General features: G+C 39.3%; 1 protein-coding gene across 1 annotated transcript in view; it reads left to right on the top strand.

Moving 5' to 3' along the window:
• Positions 1-12,517: 12,517 nt before the first annotated feature.
• CELF2 (CUGBP Elav-like family member 2) overlaps positions 12,518-22,406 on the top strand; it is a 301,179-nt gene continuing 291,290 nt past the window's right edge. Inside the window, exon 1 of the mRNA XM_057373031.1 lies at positions 12,518-12,553. The gene's annotated coding sequence lies outside the window, so the exon portion shown is untranslated. The remainder of the gene's footprint in view (positions 12,554-22,406) is intronic.

Here is a 22,406-nt window from a genome sequence, read left to right as displayed (position 1 = left end):
ATCAGCAGCAGATTAAGAGATCCTGGCATGTGTAGTGTGCAGAGCAACTTCAAGCAGAGGTGCAGTTTTATGAATATAGTTACGTATAATTTAAGGTCTGCTACTTCGAATTCCATCCGTGTTGATTTTATTTTATTTTTTTACRGCTATTATGGCAAGGTAATTGTCAGCTGGGAAGTGCTGCAGCAATGATTTGTCTGTTGCAAACGAGTCAAAAACCTTCAAAAGGAAAACTTGTTTTCTTTTGCACCAGTGATGTGCTGTGACCAGGGGAGGTTTTCTCGAATGCCCTGGTGTATCTCCTGATGCAGATAGATGGATAGCAGATTTTTTTTTTCTTAAGCATCTCAATATAATCAGTACCAAGTTCCCGAGGATTCTGCAGCGTGGTTGAAAATCTTTGTTAGCACTCTATCTGCAAGTTTTTTAAGATTCAAACCCCTCGAAAGTGTAACCTGTGRGTCTTTAGACAGTGTGGAAATGCTGCTTTGAACAAAATCCAGAAATKCGAATGCCTAAAGGTACGCTCTGATTTCTTCTCTTGCACCTGATTTACARCCTCACTTTTTTCTTTCAGCTGAGTGCACGCAGCTCCTGTTTTTGAGCGCAGCCTCGCCTGTAAAACATTAATCTGTCGTTACACAGCGAACTAAAGAGGGAGTACAGACGCTTAAAGGAGGCAGCTGAGCTTCAGAACCMCTGGCTGCATTTCCTGCTCCAAAACAGATCATTACTGAAAGAGCAGGGGTCAGTGTGCACCACGTTATCGATGAACGTGTGCAGGGGCTTGTGATGGTAATTTCCGAGTCTCTTCAGTACCTCAGCTGCTTGCAGCCTTTGTCTTGATGCGCCAGGATGCTCTCCCATGTTCCCAACCTGTTTTAAGCTGTTCCTTTTACCCAAAAATAAATAAAGCCCATCTGTCACTGAATGCCTTCTTTCCAAAACAGAGTTTTGCAAAATGTTTCAGTCCTGGGCCAGCAGCAGAGTTAATTTAGCCTGAAACTTGGTGGACCAGAAGGGATCTTTTGAACTGCTGAGACAGGGTTGCTTTTTTGCCCTGTTTGCTGGCACAAACTATAGCCTCAGTTGGAAGAAGCTGTGCTTCTAAGTTTTTTTGGCTTTGCAGTTTGGGAAAAGGGTGGATGCCTACCCCAAATCAGCAGAGAAGGCTTTCTGAAAGAACTGCATGGTTTTTTAAAAAGGGGTTTCACCAGGGTGGACAATAATGCACAAGAAGTGAGTGGCAGAWATATTTAAGAGTGAAAAGAAGAGTTAAGAAATCACTCATAGCAAAAAGAAAAGGTAAAATTGATGGCTGGGTACACAAGCAAACATGCCAGGGTGTAGGAATACCAGAAATTAGACTCATTCCTGCAGGTAGCAATAAGAAATCAAAACTTGTTGTTTTGCTGTGTGGAGAATCTGGTGATAACTGGCATGTTCTAAATAAATCATTCACTTCAAATGGCAGCACTGTAGCAAAAAATGTATCTATTACAGGGCTGCTAATAAGCAAATGTGAGCAGTATTTCTTGACAGCAGGCTGTGATTGTTTTTTAATAAATCTGTGTTAAGCAGGAAAGGAATAAAAGCTGACACCCAAATAAYAATCCACTTTGGCTCCTGTTTTCTYRCTSCRAGTATAGACGGATGCATTGACCCAGATCAGAAGTTCTCGAAGGATAATTCTGGTTGGTAGGAGCCAACATGGAATCAAATGTGTATACATTTGTGTGTGTGTTCCCAGAAAAGCTAATGATACAATTGCAAATGCTGAACATGTTCCCCACTCCTCTTTGTTAACACAGTTTTGCTTATGCTCCGCAATAAACTATTATTTCGGTGCTATTTCTGTAATTACATTTAATAATCATCTCTCACAGTCCAATAGTATCAAACGTAGGAGTCTTTTCAACAAACTATGATAAATAGCTCCTTGCCGAACTGTTGTACTTGAGGAAGCTTTATGRCTCTCTTTGTAAGATTTGTCATTTTCTTAATGCAGCTTCAAAAAGCTTCGGAGCTTTGTTATGGACTGTCACCTATTTTTCCCTTCCCCCTCTGCCTTGGAGTGTAGCTGGGTAAATGAAGCTTAATGTGCCATTTCCAAGCACTGTGACACTCCTCCAGGGCTGGTTACATTTACCATTGCTAAAGTCTAAATAAGTGAGTTTTAATGAGCAGGAATGGTTGCTAATAGCCGATTCAGGTACTTAGTAGTCCATGTTATTTAACTGTGGTAGAATTACAGAACATAAATGGTCTGATGATTAATAGATGAACCTGCTACATATTGCAGCCTAATAGTTTTTGCCATTAAAGAACTATCTTAACATCTTCTGGTTTGGATGTGGTTGGGGAGAAAAGGGCTTGCTTATAGATTTATATCACTGGTAACTTACACTTTAAAACACTTTATATCGTAATTTTGCAACACCATCTATACATTGTTCAGTAACATTTATGAAATTGTTAGAGAACAATGGTACTTGTGTACTTCAATTTCCCAAGGTGGACMGCTCAGCAGATTTATTCTCTCTGGTTAGGGCTGTCAAAAATAAACTCAGCCCATCCTTTTAAGGTCAGAAATAAGACAGGGAGTKAGATCTTAATCTCTTCTCCTTTCCCATTAATTTTGGGCAGTGGTAGATGGACCAATATGAACAAAACTTGACTGTGGATTTTTTTAGCATTTCTGATTTGTGGGAGGACAGGTGGCAAGGGGGAAAAAAAAAGGCAAAAAAAAAAACCAACAAAAAAAAACCTAACAGATGAACAACAAATGAGCAAGAATGAAGAAATAATAGYGTCCAACATCTGTTGCAGTTTGTGCTGAGATTCTCCAGAAGATACTGCAGTATTTATGGAAATAGTATGAGGACTGTTTTGAACTGCAGCTAATGGGAGACAGACTCCTGGCTGGCAGGCTTGCTCAGAGTCCTTTCTAAATTTTTCCTATTCCATCCCGTGTTTCACCCTGGCATTGTTGTATTTTACATTATTAGGAGGAGATGTCAGGACAGAAAGGAGGTAAGAAATAAATTTACCCCTGGCTAACAGCCAGAGAAGGGAAGCAACTAATTCCAGCAGGTGGATGAAAAGACAATATGGACTGATGTCTGAAAGAAATGTTGGCTGTGCTCATGTTCCAGGTAGACAAGCTGTTTTCAGAAGTTCCTGTATCCGATGAAAACTCTGCTGAAGAAGGGCAGGYTTTTCCAAAGCCATTGAATGCTTCTGCAGAGGCAGGGTAAAAGTAGTGGCAGCATTTACCAGCGCTGGTTTCTGTTTCCATTGCTGGCAGTGTAGGGAGGGCTGTGTCATCTGCCCATGGTACAGTGTGCTCAGCATCCCTCCTGCAGTGTGGAACTTCAGCAGGGGCTGACCTTGTGGGATTTCTGGAATTTCTTTCTGAGTGGAAAAGTACATCAAGGGTGCAYTACTCTCAAAACTGAAAGTGGGAAGAGCCTGTCCCCCACCCAAAGCCTTGAGATTTGTGGGATTTTCAGGGGGTTTGTTGTTTTGGGGGGTGGTTTTTTTCTTTTATTTGGGGTTTTAATTTTTTCTTTGTTTTTATTTTTGGTTTTTTTTTTATTTTCCTCTGGTGGTTGCCAATGCTATTCCTCTATTTTTGCATACTGAATTGGGCAAACAACACCACCCCCTTCCTAACTTATCTTAGTTCTCCCATAGTATCTATACTTAACATCTCACTTTGTTTCAGAAGTCCTTCAGCTTCACAAAACTTCAAAGATTCCCGAATGCCCATCTCAGCCCAGTCTGCATTGGCTMAGAAAATGAGTTATTATTTGAATACATAATAGCTGAAGTATCCAAGTTGTTTAGATTCAGTAAAGTAGTTCGAGACCAGGATGAGATGCCATTTCCAAGCTTGGCATTTCTTGGCGGAGAATCAAGAGTTACTTCTCTGAAATAAGTTTAAATAAAGCCTCCAAACTTTTTGAGCAGCTTGAAGTTTGTGTATATTAATGAAAACATCTGACACCAGGGAACACCGGGGTTTTGTACTGTTGGCATTGTGAGATTTGTGAGGGGAATATGGGCAGGAAGAGTGAAGTGAGGGCATTCAATAGAAAAGAGTTGTTAGGGTGGCTTTGTGTTTTTGGCATTCATCACTGAAGGTATCAAGATTTGACCCAACCAATGGCTCATCTTAACAGCACTTTTGTAAACTGTATACATAACTGGGCTCTCACCCTACACAAATATGCCAGTCTTATATATTAGAAGATGCTGAAGCCCTGTTCAGCATGTCAAAAAGTAGGGAAATAATCCAGGGCATCACCATCTATAGAACTTGAATAATTTCTATGTCTTTCTTCACGTATCTCATGCAGCCTTTTGAGTGTGTGACTTCTTGGGGTTGCTCAGCCTGGAGAAGAGAAGGCCCCACACAGCCCTTATAGCACCATGAGGAGCCCTATAGTACCAGAAAGGATCTATAAGAAAGGGAAGGGGGGGACTCTTTACTGGAGAGTGCTGTAACAGATTTAAACTGAAGAGGGTAGATTTATATCAGATTAGGAGGAAATTCTTTCCTGTGAAGGTGGTGAGGCCCTGGCACAGATTGYCCAGAGGAGCTGTGGCTGCCCCATCCCTGGAAGTGTTCCAGGCTGGGTTGGATGGRGCTTGGAGCAGCCTGAGGTAGAGGAAAGTTCCTTGCCCATGGGATGATCTTCCAGCCCAAACCATTTTATGACTCCACAAGTCTTCTGTAGAATTAGCACATGGCCCAGATGTCTCCCTAAGTTCTTTATTTGTACAACTAGGATAGACCTSAGGTTGCTGCTGAGAAATTGGGTGTGATTCCCCTCCTTTCCTTGGCACAGTGAGGAGAGATGGTGCTGAAGTAACTGCGCCAGTGGCAGTGCAGTCTGAGCTATGGGTCAGCCAAACACCAAACGTGTTCAATTTTCTACCCTGCGAGATTACAGCAGGTTCAAGGAGCATATGGGAAGGAACATCTGCTCTGTTTTGGATGATCTTTCTTCTCATTTTGGAGAGAGACMGAGAGTATTTTCCTCCTACTGAGCCCCCTGAGGCATTTGCCTGTGCATCTCTTCTTTCTCTTCCTGTGCTAACAGGGTGAGGRTGTTGGATTTGGTTCTGTGGTGGATTCTCCCCCATGTTCTTCCTGCTGCCTGCTGTGTCCCAGAGAGCCAAATCCTGTACCCTTGGCGCTTTTTTTCTTCATTACCAAGCCGTTAACTTTCCAAATGCAACACTTGCCTGAAAGCACATGGCAACAGCCACATCCACGAAGGCAGGGTCTGATCTTGGAGTAAAGCACCGGAGTGGGATCTTTCTTCATTTCCTCTCCATCCCCTGGAATTTCTCCCTGATGACTCTGGCTGAATTGCATCCTATCCGTGCTCCCATTACCAGTCCCTAAAATGGACACTGCTGTTTTTCTTCCACCTATTAATTTTTATCTCACTCTTTAATACCAGAGCAAAAGATGTGTGAGAGAGAAGTTTCATCTGATGTCCTTGGTGGGTAGTTAGACAAGGGGCCAAGATCTTAGCTGGGAGTTGTAGTTAAATTGCAAGGAGTGAAAATTTGCCCTGAATTATGCTTTAACCTGTAARTTATAATAATGCTGTCTTCAAAGATCTTGGGGTGAAGGTTAAATAAAAAGTTATTTTTTATAAAATATAGAAAATAGTCACAATGATGAGGGCAGATTTTATTTGGGGTATTATTTGTACCCAGGATCTACACTGGACTCGAACAGTTTTGTTGGCAGGTGGTTATCACTGAATACATAGAAGTTTATTTCCTCATACCTAAGAAAGAATAAAAAATTCCAAAGTAGCAAATTTAGAATAGTGAAAAATGCRGCTTTTAAAAATAATCGTGGGAGAAAACAACAAGCATGTTTGCTCATGTCCTTTATCTCAGTCAGCTAATCTTGCAGAATGTCAGCTTGCATAGAAATAGACTTTTACATATGAACTTGTTACATCACTTCCTAAAAAAAGAGTATTTAACTTGTACTTAAATAGCACATTCAGAGGCTGTTTATGCATAATTTCTGCTGCAAACGTGTGATCCTTGTTAGGTAGCTAAGCTCKGTGTGAAGCTTTAAAATGGCATTGTATTTATTTGCTGCTTACTGTGTGAAAAATAAAGTACTTGCAGAAGTATCAGTTTGAATCTTGACAATTTTTAATAGTTTAAATGTTTTTAGGGATGAAATTGGCTTTGACCATTTTGATCTCTAGCTGTCATAGGGAGCAGTTCTACCAAAAAGATAGGTAAAAAGCATGTGATACAGAGAAAACAAAGCCTTCTCTGAAATCTATCAGATTAATCACAGCAAAACTGAATTCAGAATTTAAACCCCATATTTTATCCAAATGTAGCCAGCTTATGTTGTTGCACCCTAACAAATCTGAGAAACTATCCAATTTAAGAGCAGTGAAATATCTTGTGTCTCACAATGGTATTTCAATACACACTATTAATTCTTCCAAGTCAAGGCAGATGCAGTCCCCAATGTGATTTTAGGAAGAGCAGAGACAACAATGTGTCTTTGGAGGTGCCATTTTTCACMTGGAATGTGAAATCAATGTCCTGACCATTTGTGGTCATTAAAAATCCCACTGCACCATTCTGCARGAGTAGAGGCATTGACTCCCAAGTCTTGGTGAAACTCCAAGAAAGTAATTATATTCCTCCTGATACAACCTTCCTTTTAAAGCTAATTTAAAGTTCCTCTTCAGCTGCTCTCCCCTGCTTTGAGTGGAAAATCCTCCTTATCCCTTTGTAAACTTTTCTTTAGTTCTGCTCTATACTGACAATTAGTGGCTGTCTTTTGCCACATCMCTGATGCATGTCTGGGAGCAGAGAATGTGTCTGCAATCGTGAAGCTTACAATTAAAAAAGCTTTATTGGTGGTCTGGTTGAGGGTTGTTGTTCAATAACAAATTTTGGAGCCTTTTCTGCCCTGACTCTCTTGTGTTGCTCAGTCAGCGGTGTCTGTGTGCAGGCAGAGCCAGGAAAAAATGGTCAAAAGCATCAGGTGAGTTGTTTGTTCTGGCAAGTCAGATTTGGCCCTGGGGCAAAGCAAAGAGCAACTCACGGTTATGAAAYATTTGGAAATATTTCAAGGTAGAACTTCCTAGTTATCAACAGCATTGTAATTTGTTACACACATCAGCACTYTTGGCATTATCCAGTTATGCCCAGTGGGTGTTCCTGGAAAAAAAAAAATACACCCATAACTTTTCAAGTGATTATCCAAAAGTCCTCATTTCTCTTCAACACCTATTTTTTTTCTGTTTACAAATACATCCCTTACAGTAAGATCAACACTTGTGTCAGCTCTGGGACTCTGTTTAGTGAAGGGTTGAGCGTTTCACCCAAATCAGAAATATCAGCTTAACCTATCGGGGTTTTTTGTGCTTTAAAGAAAACGAGCACAAGTGGTAGAAGTTACTGCTTCTGTACATCCCAGGGAATCAAAGGGGTCATGTTCCTCTGTCCTGGAGAAGACAGGACTTTTAAACCCTCCTTGTTGAAATGTTGACCACTGGGTCTGGCACCTTAAACCAAGACCTCAGAGTTTGGACACTTCTCTTTCCAAACTGGAAGAAGCCCCTATTGTGCATCCCGGGGTTTTTCAGCAAACATTTGTGTTGCATTCCTATTAGCACACCACACAGATCCCTGCTCCAGCTTCGCCCTTGTCCTCGTGTGCCTTGAGCGCCGTGGGCGGGCTTTATCCTCTCCCCGAAGTGTGAGATGGAAAAAGGAAGAACGCTAACRCGATTGCAGGAATGTGTTGCTGCCTTTTTTTGCATCTTCCCCAGCACCCCGACAGATTGCTTCGCTAGAATCCATATGCTTTCCTTGTCAGAACAAAAATGGTTCTCAGCAGACACCTAAAGCTTCCAAATCACTAAGGGTCATGATCCTGTAGAATTAAAAAAATTATTTCTAAGTGTAGTCTTGACTTTTATGGCTTGAACTCAGTACTTGCTCAAGTTTCTGGCATGCATTTATCCCAGTTTCCATCAAGTGACCTCAGGTGCCCTTTAAAACCTGCCCTGTCTGCTGTGCCTCAGTTTACCCCTCTGCAGAAACACAGCAAAAATCATCACATGGTTTGGGTTGGAAGGGACTTTAGGGATCATCTCGTTCCAAGCTCTCTGCCATTACAGGGACACCTTCTACTCCACYRGRTTGCTCCAAGTCCCATCCARCCTGGYCTTGRACACTTCCAGGGATGGGGCAGCCACAGCTTCTCTGGACAAACTGAGAAATGTTGCAGAGTCAAACTTCAGAGCTGTGTTGTGCCAAATCMTGCATGTGAGTGGGTAACAACAGCTGCCAGTCAGCCTCTGAGAGCACAGCACCATATGATTTCTCAGTGAACAAAACATTTAATACAAACACAGCACTGTCCAGATATTAAGAAGAGTTTTCCTGAATAACTCCCTTTAAACAAGAACTCTTAGGCAGTAAAGTCTGTTTGCTGATCTTTATGCAGATCTTCCCACTTCCACTTCACTGTAAGGTTTTGACTAAAATATTTATACTTTTCTGCCTTGGTACACATCCTACTCCAATCCTACGGGAAGGATTTGTCAGCCTGTGGAGAGAAATGACAAAATGCCTGTGTGGTGCTTGGCTCACCCACACTGGCTCTCTGGGCTTTGAGAAGAGCTCCATGGTCCTCTTGAGAGTGCAGAACTTCTGCAGTGAGTCGAAGCTCCTCACAAGTCTCAGAAACATCTTTTCTTTTTCAAAACCTGCATTTTGCTTCTTTGGAAGACCCCATGGTAGGGTGTAATATTTTGGGGCGCAGAGCTCCCACTCAGCACCCTCCTGGTTTCAACAGCACCTACATCTTCCATGTTGCCCCAAATCCATCCTTTGCAGCTGAACACAAAATGCTYGGAAAGTGTAAATGACCTTCCTGGAACTGCTGCCCCTGTTCTTCCATAATGTCACCCTCCTTGTGGCAGCTTTTCCAGGGTCTCCAGCCTTGTCCTCTCCTGGCCTTAGCACTGTTGTGCATTAGCTCATCCTATTTGCATTGGTGCTGATTTCAGTGGAATTCAGGGCAGCTCTGACAAAGCATTCAAGTTTCCATCCTCACTCTTTTTCAAGGTCACCCTTTCGTGATGCCATCATAGGCAGGATGTAAAAATACATGATCTTATATTAATTCTCCCTTTGAGTATTAACCTCTTGTTTTTAGCCAAGAATTTTTTTCCTGTAGTTATTGTAAATTCTGAGTTGTATTTATTGTGTGTGTCATTGGGGAGTTCTAGGGGTCTGAAAATTGGTTGTGCAAGTCTAGTTTCAGCTTCTTGAATGACTTCAGAATGAGTCTCTATTATCTTTAAATAAACTTTAAGGGTTTTCTTGATGAGTAATTTACTCCAAAAGATTTTCTTTTTTAAACTCCCATGAAATATATTTATAGAGTGGTGTTTCAATTTCTGATATTTATAGGAACACTTACTGTGGACATTAACCATCTTCAGCAAKCCATGTACCATTTATTTCCAATGGCATGGTGGGGATAATTGTGTTTGTTTTCTGGGAGAATAATGTTTTTAGTTTCATAATCTAAAGGGAGGTCAATTTGTTTTTATGGTATAAGTGTTTACTGAGTTGATCAGAAGCAGTGAAACCTTTGTATAGCTGGGAGATAATCAGACTTCTCTTTTACTTGTTTGAGTTTGAGTTTTGTTTGAGTTGGATCTGTATTTCAAAAACCATTACCTTACATATTTTTCGCTTAAAAATGAGATTTGATCTGACCAAAAGTGAAATTGGCACACATTTATTTATGTTAAAAATGTATATGTTAAAGACCTGCAGTGTCTCTCTTTAAAATTCTGATCACATTCAGATTTTTTTTACCACTGCATCGACTATTTAATAATTGTTTTTGCAATGCTAACATCTCTTGTAGAGAGGGTTATTTAACAAGAATGAAAATCTTTAGAAATTTAGATGCACCGATCACTCACTGCTCTGCTCAGAAGCTGACAGTGTGGTTCCAGTTTAACATCCTCTTTTAAAYCTACACAATTCTGCTTCTTGATGCTTCCTGCAGTACCCACCCACGATTTGCCTGGTTGTCTCTTTAAGCTGGATGAGCAACTGCTATTTTATAAAATGTGCTGCCATACCCTAAAGCAATAAGGTTTGTGCTATTCTGTTATTAGAGCAGTAATGGGTAGCTAAAGGCTACGGAGCCCCTTTAGAAGAAGAAACAAAGAGATGCCCAGATCCAGGTTCTTTCTTTCAAAAAAAAAAAAAAGAGGCATTTCAATGAATAGATGATGTGTGGGATTAACGGTGGAAGGGGGAAAAGTCCTGACTGTTGGAACTGTTTAGTGATTGGGTTCTTTGATAGGTTACAAAAAAATATCATATTAATTCTTTGAACTGTGTAAGTCATGAGTAGGGCTTGGAAAATAAGGTGGTGTGATACCAGTGTGCAGGAGTTTAATGAAAATAAAATATCTAACATGTACAGCTGTATCAAATAACCCCATAGAAACCGAGCCTGTATAGCTCCCACTCTAATTTCATTTTCTTATCTCTTTACATTCACTTCCTCTTGCTCCTGGCTCTCACCTTTGATGTCATTTATATCATGGACTTTGTTCATCACAGACACCTGCTAAATATGTACCTGTCTGCCTTAGCTGGGGTGGGAACTGGTTGTTTTTTTTTCTGAGGGGGCTTAAATATCTGCTGGTGTGGTGCATGGAAGAAAAGGGTGTGAGCCATCTTTTTATTTCTCGCTTAATCTTCTTTGCAACCACTGAGCACAGTTCTGATCTGTGCCTTTTGAAGCAAAGCACTGGGAGGTTAAAGGCAACCTTCTGTGCCCAACAAACTGCACAGCTTGGGGACAGAGGCTCTGAAAATGCAAAGCTGTGCACATTCAGAGGGGCCATTCCATCTCTTCTGACACTGTTATGGAGACTACAATTGCCAGTGTGACCATTAAGGAAAGAGCCTGGATGTCACTGTGGGATATCCAATAAAAAAAAATACTAATTTAGAATTTTACAAAATATACCCTCACAGCTGCTCATAGTTCATACAGTGCCAGATAGCATAGGGGATCTAGAAAGATCTCCTGAAGAGGAGCTCTGAATTATTGTAGTTTTAATATATTAACTCTGTAGTTGCTCCATCAAGGAAAGTGACTTCAGAGCATGGGGAAACTCTAGAAGAGCCTTCAAAAATATATTTCTTTCTTGTTTTTCCTTTGGATTCATTAATAAATTAGTCTTTGGGGTTCAATCTGTAGATGTAAGGTTCATACTCTAGCAACAAAAATCTTTAGGCTTGGTTCCGTACACAGAGGTCACTAGATCCATAGTTTTGGAAATTGTTAAGGTCAGGAATATTTTGGGACCTATCTTACCACCTCCCCTTACTAAAGAGAATCTCCTCCAACTGTAGAAGTGGATGGAAGGATTTTCTCTTCCTCAGATGTAAATAATARAAAGAAAATAKGTTGGGAATTGTCCTATACCATAASTTCCAACTACAGATGTGACATTTRGCAGTTTGTATCTCAGCTGAAGCAAACAGGGTATAAATTCACCAGTTACTTTTCCTGCAACAAATTTATGTATTGGATATAAATTTTATAACTGGACTTGAAACTTTTGGAATAAGATGGGCATCTGGTCAAGTTTAAGGCAATGAACCCCCTTTTGCATCCTTGCTGTTTTCTTAAGGTCCTGTGTATGGGAGAGAAATGAGAAATTGAGCTATTCAGATSTTTTCCTGATACTTGGATGAGGTCTTGGCAAACATGCTGGGGARGGAAAAAGGTAYCAATAGTGGTGGTAGATCTGGGATGAATTTTAAGGACTGTGAACATAGATAATGATAATGTATTTAATAGTGCTTTAATGTGACAAACCACAACGTTAGCCCACWTTCACTATCTCAGCTTCCCTCAAACTAATTGCAAACCCATAAAAGTGTTTCAGACAAGTAAATTGGTTGAAAAGTCACATATTTGGAAAACAACTGTTGTTTAAGATCAGTATAAGAAGATTTAACATTAACATGGTATTTTCTCAGCGCATAACCTGATTGTAGAACTGTCTAATGTATTGCCTTTGCTGCAGCACTGAAAGAAAAAAAAAAAAAAAAAGAGGGAACATTTTTCCCGAGAAAATTGGCCCAGTGCTACGTTTTGTCTATGTAAGATCATGCAGTGCTGGCATTTGAAACAGTGATAATTTTATGCCTTAAAAAAAATGAGTAATTGTACCACGGAGATCTTGATTCTGATGAGATCCTTAGATCACACACCATCATCTGTTTTTTCACGTTCTTTTGTATACGATCGGGGGGCATCGCATCCGCCGGTGACGCGCTCGCGTACGGATTGTGTGTCTGCACTCCTATAAAACACAAGCAGCGTAAAGGAGTCTTGAAAATTTTATAGCTATTTAAAACACAAACTAAGTTTTCCTCCTCCCTTTGTGTCTTTCAGAGAGACYGCCACAGAGTTATCTGGAACATTACCAAGGTAAGCAAGTTGCTCTAARCTGCGTCTGTGTATCAATGTCCGGAAGGTGCTGAAAGAAGCACGACCTTTGCGGCCACAACACGATCCTTTTCCAAAGGAAAGCTGCTGGGATACTGAGAAATGGGGGTGCAGAGAGAGGAGAAAGCTCCCTGCATGCCCAGACAGACAAATGACACTGAAATAGYGGCACAGCCAAGCCCACACAGCTCAAAGCGACGGGTTGAAGTTGCTTTGAGGCTCAGAGCAGTTGTGCACCTGATGAGAAAAATCCCAGCTGTGGCTTCCTTCCAGCTGTGCAATTATACCCATGGCAGGTGGTTTGGCTCTTGCTTTACATTTCACCTGAGGGATGAGAGGAGGGAAACTTGGAGGTAGGAGGAAAAAAATAACACCGTGATCTCAAGGTGTTTTCATTTGGAAAGCAGGAAAGCAGCTTAGACMAAATTCTTCTGTGCTGAGAAAGCTTTTCATAAAATAATAGAACTAGACAAGGCTCCCAGGCTGCGATGGAGGTTTTTGAAGAGARACCTGCCTACATATTGTCAGAGGATGCAATAAAATGCTGTAATCATGCAGATAGAGAAAAGGGCGGAGAGAAGGGAAACAAAAAAAAATCTGATATGGTAATCTGTCACTTAGCAGAGATGCCTGGTGAGTTAAAAAAAGATGCTCTCAGTCCACTTGCACTTTCTGCCACTGGTTCTGCTCTCTGAGGTGCAGGGGGTTTTAATGGGTTTATGGTTTTGGGGGGGTTGCTATCCTCTGATTAAAGCAGTAGTTCAAGCAATAAATAATGCAAAAAGAATATTTCATCATGAAAGACAGTTTTCTTTAAGCAAGGTAATACATGCAAGTTGTTTCTGATTCTAAGGCAGAGAAAAAATATCTGCCTTTCTTTAGGGGGTRTGTGGTGTGTATTAGTTGACTTGTTTATATTGATAAGCTGTAAAAATGTATATTTTTCAATATGTGATGACTTCTCCCTTTGTAAGGTACCCCTTTATTCTGTGGGTACAAATCTGTGTGATTTATATGATTTTTTTCATTTAATAGATACATCTCTTTTTATGGTTTATTGTCACTTGGTATCTGTGGTTGTGCAAGTGAATGTGCTGATGAGATTTTGCCTTGTGTTTGAAGTGCTGGCCAGTGACCAGGCCTACCTGACACCAAAGATTTTGTTCATCTTCCTTGCAAAAAAAAATGCAATTTGTCATTATAAAAAACAAAAAAAAAAAATAGAATTCAACAGAGTAGCTACCTCCTTGGCCAGAAATCTCAATATTGATGCTTAGCTGWATCTTTTATTGGTTTTTGTGCTAAAATATTTCCAGATTCACTGCATGCCCCAATTGGTGAGGTATTACAGGACTAATATACTGGAAGCGTGAAGTCCTTACACTGCAGAAATGAATTCCACTTCAAATTAAAGTTAAAATGAGACACATAAGTGCTTGAATAAACATCCCGTTTTGTACTTGCCATTAATGATTGTCTAAATGTGCTTTTTGAATTATTACCACAAGGCTTTAATTTCAACTGCAGCAAGATGTCACAAGTAAAATCAGATTATACCAGCAGTGTGCACAAGGCATTGTAATTGTGTTATAAATATTAAACCAAATGATCTTGTCATGATTTAAAACAAATGTTTCCAGCTAGGCACAGGTTGTCTTGTCCTCCAGCTTTCTCCAGGTTTCACCTGTTCCTGAATTTCTCTAAGCAAACAGCTCCTTGGGGTTTTTAATCTTACACTGTGATGTATTAATCAAATATTTTGCATTCTTCTTTCAAACRTCAAGTGAATTGTTTTGCTATTATTAATTCATAACAGTGAAATAGTCCAATTTTCCCACCAACACCACATCTTCCACCTTCACCCKGAAACTGCTTTACAGAATGTAAAATTTTAGGTGTTGCACCTTCGAAATGACAAAATTAACAACCTCTTTCCCATCATTGCTGGGATTTCCATCACTGTATTTCACCCAGTGAGGCAGAGCAAGTCCTCTGTAACACTGGAAACCAAACTCTCCTCTGTCCAGGCAAACACGATGCCTTTTCCCAGATCAGCAATGACTCTTGGGTGTATTTGTGGCCAGGATTGATCAAATCATTTTCACGCACTTGTAAATCTGGTGAAAGGGTTTTCACTGCGAGTGGTGTAAGTGTGAACAGWTGTGTCTGTACTTGGAATATTTTGTCTGGCTGTCAAGAAAGTTTAGGCACTGCTGGCATTAATTTGTTGTTGTCATTAAAAAAAAATTCTCAAAAACTTCTTCTGATTTATTCATTGTTCAATTTTTTCATTGTTTCAATTTTTCAATTAAAGAGGTGGAATTAGGAATTCACTCCCATAAAGYCCTGTAATTAGTCAGAAATACAGAGGAGTATATTTTGAATATTTTCTCATTTTCGATAGTAACCARGAGAGGTTACATATGTGCATTTTTTTAGAAAGCAAATATAATAAAGTGTCTTGGTAAAAAGTGGCTTTTTAATATATTCATTTTCCATTAAATACTGCTGATGGCTCTCTAATGATTATATTTAAGAGGAAGAAGAAATCACCCTTCTTCTTGCCACTGAAGTATGTGTAWCACTGATAGGCAAAAATAGAAAAATGTGAGTTGGTGGACATCATTTAGTAGGAAAGATAATAGATTAACTTTGCCTGTAGAAAGATATAAAAATATTCAGTACAATTATATTGTGTCAGTTCTAATTTACCAGTTATTTCTGATGATTTGGGGAAGCTCAGGCTAGAGAGTGAATTGAAAATTCAAACTTAAAATGTGATAAAGAAGCTTTACAATTTTTATATTAAATGACATTATTATAGCTGTGAGTGTATATTGTTTTTTCRAATAAAGCCTTTCTGTGTGCAACAGCACATCAAAGAAGAGATCTTCACAAGGAAAACTTTACAATAATATTAAGTTGTTCATTGCATGACCTATTTAGAGTACTCAGATATTTCTTGTTGTAGACTACATAATTAAATTTTAAATGGAACATGATAAAGAAATTATACTGGTGATCTCCAGAGATTTGAATACCCTATTTGGATCTTTACAAGAGTGTAGCGAAGGCATACTTTTAAAATTTAATAAAGGTCTGGCCTATTTTTTTTTCCCTTTTAGATGTTCTATAGCTGCTATGGCAGTTCTGTTTCAAACCGTGTTTGCTCTCAACATTTCATAGTTAGCACCTGCAATAACAGAACAAACTAAAAGTATTAGAAGAAATACAATTTAAATTGCAAAATTCACCATTAAAAAAAAATGACACAGAACAATTAATGAATGGAGATAAGCTCCTAAAATCTTGGGGAAGCTGAGTGTGTATTTTTTTTTCTTTCCTGGCCCTGCCCCTGAGTTCAGCAGGCGAGGGGAGCAGTGAATGAACGCTCTGCAGTCCTGGAGCACAGTGTGAAGCCCTATGGGCATGAGGGAGATCATTTTGGAGCTTAAAGGAGAAAATACTCRGCTTCAGTTTCAAAGGAACGATTTCAGTCTCCAGCCACTTCTGTTTGTTTCTGTGAAAGTTACTTTATATTTAAAGAAGAACAAATATTTTAAATATAGACTAACCGCATGGATTATTTATTTGCTTAATACTAGGTTAGTATTAACAGAAGGAAAATCTGGGTTACTTTTCCACTTTTATGTCCTGGCTCAATTTTTCATTTCACTCAAGGGGGGAGTAAAGTTTAAACGGTCACTTCCTCCTCTAAGCTGTTAAAATAAGACAAAAAAAAATCAAGCTAATAATTTGCACATATATTTTTCATGGAAAATGTTGTAGAAATATCACCAAACCACCTGCTTAAATCTTGAGCAAAACTCAGGGAAGCTTGTATTTTGAGGTGAAGGCCAGCTTAAAATTGTCATTTAGAAATTTTTTCAGAAGCATGGGAGGAAATCTGCAGTGGATACAYTGATGTGAAAACAAGCAAGAATGTTTAAAATGGAAATGTAAATCTTTGTCTTGTCCTTGAATTTTAGTGCTCTACAAACGTAATGTATTTTAAACCTGTGGTCTGGAGTAGGGTACAAGCTTTGGCCCTCTTGAGCTGGGGTTTTATCCTCCGCCATTCCATAAATTTCTTTAATAATATTTCAGTTCCATTTACTGTAGAGGCTTSTGTTCTCGGGTGTCTACAGCATTTTGAAAATAGAATTTAAGTACTGAAGTCACTTTGGCTGCTTTTGAAAAATGTTAACCTGCAACTTCACCATTATTGAAATCTAATGCAACTAAGCTTTTATCTAAAGCGAAAAGAAGAATTGACAGCCCACCATATGACAAGCAAAATGAAATCTCTTGATCACTATCTGTCAGCAGTCTTTCTAATRCCATTGTGTTAGGGAATGATATGTCTTCCAAGAAGCTCAGTACACAAGGTTTTGAATCATTTCTGTCTTGACAGCCTAACACAAGTAACTACTTGTAAGTGCTTGGATGAATTATAAAATCTATGTGGCTCTGTAGAGTGAGTTAATAAAACATCTATGAGCATTTTAATTACTGTGAAATGAAAAAGATTTTTTCCTGACAGTAATAGGGGCAGGGTCTAAAGACCAACCTGACATCTCAATTGCTGCCTTCACTGGGTCTGCACGGACRGTGGGAGTTGGGGTTACCTTCTGTGTTTGCTCTCTTGGTTCCCTTCCCAGCTGAGATCTTCTGGGAAGCAATTTCTCTGCCTCTGAGAACACCAGGTCATGCCTTTCACCCCTGGTGTTTTCATGTCCTCTCATGTCACCSGTGCTGCTTTGCCAGTTATGTCAGGCTTGAACGCCCACCCGCCTACACCCGGCACGTCTCTGCCAAGCTATGACAGAATTTTCCATACCTTCACATAATATTTACTGAAGCTTTATTCTCCCTTTAAAAAGMAGGTATTTGGCATAGTTCACTTGTGACCCTCTCTCCTAATGGYGAAGTTTTGCTTTCCACCTTCAAACAAATCCCTTCTCAAAACTCAGTCTTGTTTAGAGGCATATAAATAATTGGTCAAGAAAACATTGCTCATCCCGGATGGCAGGCAGTGCTAGCTGATAACATTAAAATATCTTGAATGTCAAACTATATGCAGCAATCCAGAGCTAGTCTTTGGAAATGATATCATCYTCTATCTTTTCCTAAACCACATCATTAAAAAGAAAAGAAAAAGATTCCAGCCCTCGATATTTAAATGTTCTCAAGTCAACTGTCTTAAAGAGCAGATTTTCCATAATTTGGATGCCTGCTATTTTCTAAAGAAAGTAGTTATTTTGAAATGAGACTTGAATTTAACTAATCACTCCGTCACAAAAAAAAAAAAAAAAAAAAAAAAAAAAAAAAAAAAAAAAAAAAAAAAAGGTAAAAGAAAATCTGATGTTTGACCTTTTTCTCTTTGCCTCAGATGCTTATTTCAAAGCATTACTTCCTCTCATCTAACCTTTGAGCTACTCTTCTGTATTGGAAGCAGGACTGCCTGTAACCCATTGTGTCTGCTGTAGAGGAATGCCCTGATGGTGCTTGGTCTTTGAGGCACTGGAATGTAAATTACAGTAATTATTTGGGATGGTAACGAGTTTGATGTTACTGTAAGTGAATATGGAGTTTTTGAGGTAATAATACACATGGTCTCTTCACTATTCTGATTTTTTTTCCCTAACTAAAGCTTCAATATCTTTAAAATGCAACATGGAGCTATTCCTTATAGGAGCTGTCAACGTGTGTTTTTTTGTTGTTTTACAGCCATTTTGAAATATGTTTTTTACAGCTAATGATAATCTTAAAACACACTTATGTGCAATCTGATCCCTTTCTAAAGAGGTATTTTTAAAATCTTAAGAGGAGCCTAAGGAGCRTAGAGGTGATTATCCATATGTGCTTACTGATGACTCGCATTCAAAAATTACCAAGATACCAATGGCAGGATTCACATTGCCTAAATTTAGCTATCACAAAAGTCCTSTCTCGAAACAACCAGGAGAGAAATGGAGAGAAATAGGTGCCTCATCTCAGGACAAGGCTTGAATAACCTTGGGAATTGGTTTTCTTTCTCCATTGCCTGAAAATGGAGTCTGGGGAATAGCACAGGCGAGACGTTTCACCTGATGATAGCTTTAATTTAAGGTGAGCAGCCTGACTTTTATGAGTGTTAAAGTGCCAAGTGACGTAAGCTGATGCCTGCTGGAGTTTTGAGGACATTGACATGCTTAACCTCAAAAAAACTTTCAATATTTCGTACTTAAGTCCTAAATATAGATCCCAGGAAGGAGGGGGGAAAGTCAGACAGAAATCATTGTTGGGCTTGATACAGCTCTGACCCAGAATGCAGAAACTCTTCTCACAGTGCAGAGCCCTCAGAAATCACAGCAGCGTTGAAATGGTTCCTAATTATACATGGCCTTTGAATCTTAAAACTGAGTGTGATTTTACTCAGAGTCCTGGTTTTGGAACCCACAATCATTTTTGCCCAGCAATTGCTGGCATCTCTCACAAACGTTAATGAATTTGACAGCAGATTTTTATCTTAAAAGTCTGGTAGAGCTTTGTTTTTATTCCCTATTGTGAAGATCTAAAACCAGAGACATATTCCCTACTCTTTTTTTTTTTCTGTTATTCACCTTAACCACACTTCCAAGTATCTTTTTAACTTGTTTTACAAAGCGTTGCTAAACGTGCCCAATGAGGATAATGTGCAGTAGAAATGAAAGGACTTAGATCTCTTAATTTCCATTCCTGAAGGTGAATTCCAAGATCGCGATTATTTTTATTTATACAGTGCCTAAAGAGTACTAAATACTTTATGGAACAAATAGAAGACCTCTTGTAAAAAGCACGCATTCCTATAATCTAATTTTGGTCTCAAATCAGGCAGTATGAATGCTAAGCAGCTGGGCTTGAAGAAACACAGAAGGTGTATGAGGACTACACTAACAAGATTGAGCAGTTATTTAGGTTCATTATCTGTCCCACTTAATAGCACTGCAATATCTTGCTGGTTTAACTTAAATTCGCATTGGTCTGTGAAGAACATTTGACTGACACAAGAATGGTATTTCTTGGGTTTGCTCAAAAAGTGAGCCTTTGAAAAGGAGTTGGAATGAAGATAGAGAAAGGAACCATTACAGGTAGATTTTGAGATTCCATTCCAATGTAAGAAACAGCAAATGAAACCGACTTAAAATACTAAACCTGTTTTCCCCTCCCCACTTTATTTCCCAGCTCAGTCGAAATACTTGTGCCCTGAGTTAGTGAGTTATATGCATCCTTTACTTAAGTGTGGTTTTAGCCCTCAAAACCGTAAGAGTAATGTTACAAAAGGTCAGTGCAAAGGGTGAAACTTGTRGAAATAACTCCAGATGAAAATAAACATTTTGGGGGAAAAGTGTGCACACATCAGCTTCTGGAGAAACAAACCAGCTGAAGTCAAGGGGAGATTCATTAACATGRTAGAGTTAAGAAGATTTATCTTGGCACCCTTGTACAGCATGAACAAGGCATGTGTCATATATTATATAATATAGAGCATGATATCATATGTTTTATAAATAGTTTGACGCGAACTGCTCAAATACAGAATTCTTAGCATCATCCTTGCCATTGGTCCCAGAAAAGCAGCAGCAAGAGGCACGGATGGAGCAATGTCAGGAAACCCACACTGCTCTTCCTAAGACAGCAGAGACTCTGGTTTAATGCTCTCTTCAAAATTCTSTGCCTTCTGAGTGTTGCTTTTATTTATGAAATCACTGCTATTGTAGCATTTACAAAAATTGCGACTATTTGAATGTTTCCAAAAGATTTGCTRTAAACTAAAAGCAAATCTTAGACAATTCTCAGTAAATTATTGAAAGAGGCTTAAAAAAAAAACAAAAAAAACCCTAATGCATTCCCTGGTGCTCAAGGTTAACACTTTATACTTCATCTACATTATATTAAAAACATTTTTACTGGAGTCCATAAACGTTACACAGCTTTAAAAGGCAACGATCGCAGTGGGACTAGAAATGTTGCATAAAGCCAGACACGAGACCTGCAAGCAGTAATTGGTGCCTGTTGGTTTTTTTTTTTTTTTTATTTTTTTGAGGGTGCTGACTTGAGATTGCTTCTGTGAGATGATGCCCATTTTTCTGCCCATGTGTTGGAAGCAGGCAGCCCCTCAGGTTTTCCTGCAGTCAGCAGCGGGCTCTGAGCCCCAAACTCCCGTGCTGGGAGCGGTGTTTCATTGTGGTGCCGTAACTCTCTTTCTGGAGAGGAGGTTTTGCCWGTTTGGAGCCACAGAGGAGCTACCCCACTTTGTGAGAGCATCCTCCCAGTGCATTTTGCAGGTTGTGCCCTGCACAGCATTTCTGCAGCAGCAAAGTGCCGCCGTGGCGCTTCTCTTCGCAGGGCTGTAATGGAAAATATTTTTCATCCAGACCCTTTGGATCTTTCAGGGCTCCTGCGCCATTTTGTGCAGGGAACATTTGATGTAAAGTGGGTGCAAATCACTGTAATCGAACCTTAGTGAATGCCCGTGGAGAAAGGAAGGTGGAAAACAMGATTAGGCTTTACCTGACACAAAAAAAAAGCCCACCCTAAAAGCAGAGATTTTTCAGCCATTTCTGTATGTTTTGCTTCTGAAATTTTAGATACAAATGCCACAATGGCTCACATGCTTAATTTTGGAGAGCAGTCCTGCTGATATCAAAGTGATTGCACAAGTCAGTGCAATTTTAGTCTGAGTATTGCTGCTTACTCATTGCTGTGAGATGAATATCCTCTGATTTGATCCCAACATTGCCACTAAGACTAGAGGCAGCTCTTCTTGATCAAGAAAGAAGAATAAACACAGAACAACTCAGTTTTGGTAYCATCCTCTTGAAACATGAACTGAGAGTCATAAAGTGGAAGCTTAAAAGAAGGACCTAAATGGCTCCAATACTATTTAGAGGTATGGTTTTGGTTAATTGAAGCTGCTGGTCAAGTGCTGGTGCCACCGACTTTGGTTCAAAGGATAAATGTGCTTTTCTCAACCAGGCTATTAATTCAAGTTCTTAAAAGGTTTCTGTGACATTTAGGATACCTTCTTGCTTGGAGCTCAGGAATCCACCTTTTAACTAGCTGTTCAAAATTGAGTTTCTTTTTTAATCTTTTTTGTTGGGGGATACAGATGCACCTGCACTGATGTGCTCATGGATGCCATAGGAACTGTGGCTTGTCACAGTCGCTGGTAGCTTTCATTCCAGGATTGCATGGAGCAGTAAGCAGAAGTTCCTGCAACTATAAAGTTTCATTTAACAAAAATGAAATATTATTATTCATGTCATGAGTAATTGAATCCCCAGATGTTCTCATTTTCTATCAATGGCTGAAGACAATATGACTCTAGATAGGCTGTGACAACATGAATTGATTTCTTTCTCTATTTTCTTTNTTTTTTTTAGCTGATTGCTTGGATCTGACATTACAGGCTGTGCAGCTGTAAAAAAGACCTTCTCATTTTCATTGAGAATAAGTAAAATAAAATAACGCAGAAATAGCATTGCTTTTCCCTGGTCCTGCCCCTGTTTATTTCTGYAGAGATAACTGGGATAGAGCAATTGAATTTGGAAACAAGTCTGCAAGAAGAGATGGTTGCTGCTAACACTGAATATTCAGAATGTAATAGTAAAAGTAATCGTGTTGCTAAAAAGCCACCTGTTACTTTTTTTTTTTTTTTTTTTTTTTTTTTAGGGATTTTCTCTAAAGGGTAGAGTTTAGGTTTTTGCCTCTGAATTCATAGCAGAGATGGGGAGTACAACTCCTTAGAAACCTTCTTTTATGCAAGGTGGCAATTTCTTGTTAAAGTTGAGCAGGAAAAGAAGCCGTGCTC

Source organism: Malurus melanocephalus, unplaced genomic scaffold, assembly GCF_030028575.1.
Source record: "Malurus melanocephalus ecotype Western Australia unplaced genomic scaffold, MMel_1.1 scaffold_183, whole genome shotgun sequence".
NCBI classification, from domain to species: Eukaryota; Metazoa; Chordata; class Aves; order Passeriformes; family Maluridae; genus Malurus; species Malurus melanocephalus.
This window is presented reverse-complemented; position numbering and strand designations above follow the sequence as displayed.